Source organism: Bison bison, unplaced genomic scaffold, assembly GCF_000754665.1.
Source record: "Bison bison bison isolate TAMUID 2011002044 unplaced genomic scaffold, Bison_UMD1.0 scf7180017845393, whole genome shotgun sequence".
Classification (NCBI taxonomy): Eukaryota; Metazoa; Chordata; class Mammalia; order Artiodactyla; family Bovidae; genus Bison; species Bison bison.
Window position 1 is genome coordinate 27,044 of NW_011475966.1, and position 1,125 is coordinate 28,168.

Here is a 1,125-nt window from a genome sequence, read left to right on the forward strand (position 1 = left end):
TTCCCTGGTGGCTCAATGGTAAAGAATCCACCTGCCAATGCAGGAGATGTGGGTTCAATCACTGGGTCAGGAAGATCCCCTGAAGAAGGGAATGGATGGCTACCGACTCCAGTATTCTTATCTGGAGACTTTTATGGACAGAGAAGCCTGGCAGGCTACAATCCATCAGGTTGCAAAGAGTCAGACATGACTGAGCAACTGAACAATAACAAAAGGTATAAGGAAATTACTATTGGAATTATTTGTAGAAAGGGTAGTCCAGTAAGGTAAAAAATGTTAGGCTCTGTGCCCTTTCAGGGCTTGAAAAATTAGGTGGAGCCACAAAAAGCACATCACATAGCAATATATGCTGAGAAGTCTGTGTTATGAGGTCAAAAAAATCATTACAGGAATAAGCATAAAAGTTCAAACCATATATAAGTATTTACAGATATACCAGAGAATACACAGTGGCACCAGCTTTGCCCAGTTTAGGACATTAGCTTTAACTCACTCAGTTCAACCTCTGTCTGACCATCTGAGTTCAAGCTATTCCCAGTCAATGCAGGTAAACCTCGATTTTTACCACAACCCATATTCTTGAAAATATTCATGTATTATAGAAGCAGATCAGAATGACAGTGAATCACATGTATCCAGAACAAAGACTGGGTACCAATTATACCAAATAAAATCCCCAAATGTATCAAATAGCACAGCTACAACTATATCATAATTATAAATAAAAGTCCATGCCAAGTTCTACAAAATGGACATAAATATGCTTTTATCATACAAAGGACAACCTACTAAGTATATGCAGAGTAGATTAACATATAACGTAAGTTTGGCCTCAAGTTCTTATGGCAGATACATTTTTCTTATATAATATTCCAAATGCTCTTTTCATGCTTTGAATTAAGTGGAACAAATATACTTTAAAATTTATGAAAAAGAAACATGGAGGCAACGAGGTTGAATGATTCGCTCACAATCCCTCAGCTAATCAGAAACAAAGTCAACACAGGAACTCAGGCTTTCAATCTAAGGCTCTTTCCATTGTACCACATGACCTCTAAGATGTGAAAATAATATTTGTCCCACTACTGTTTTTAACCTCCTCAAATCTACTCACATAATGACCTT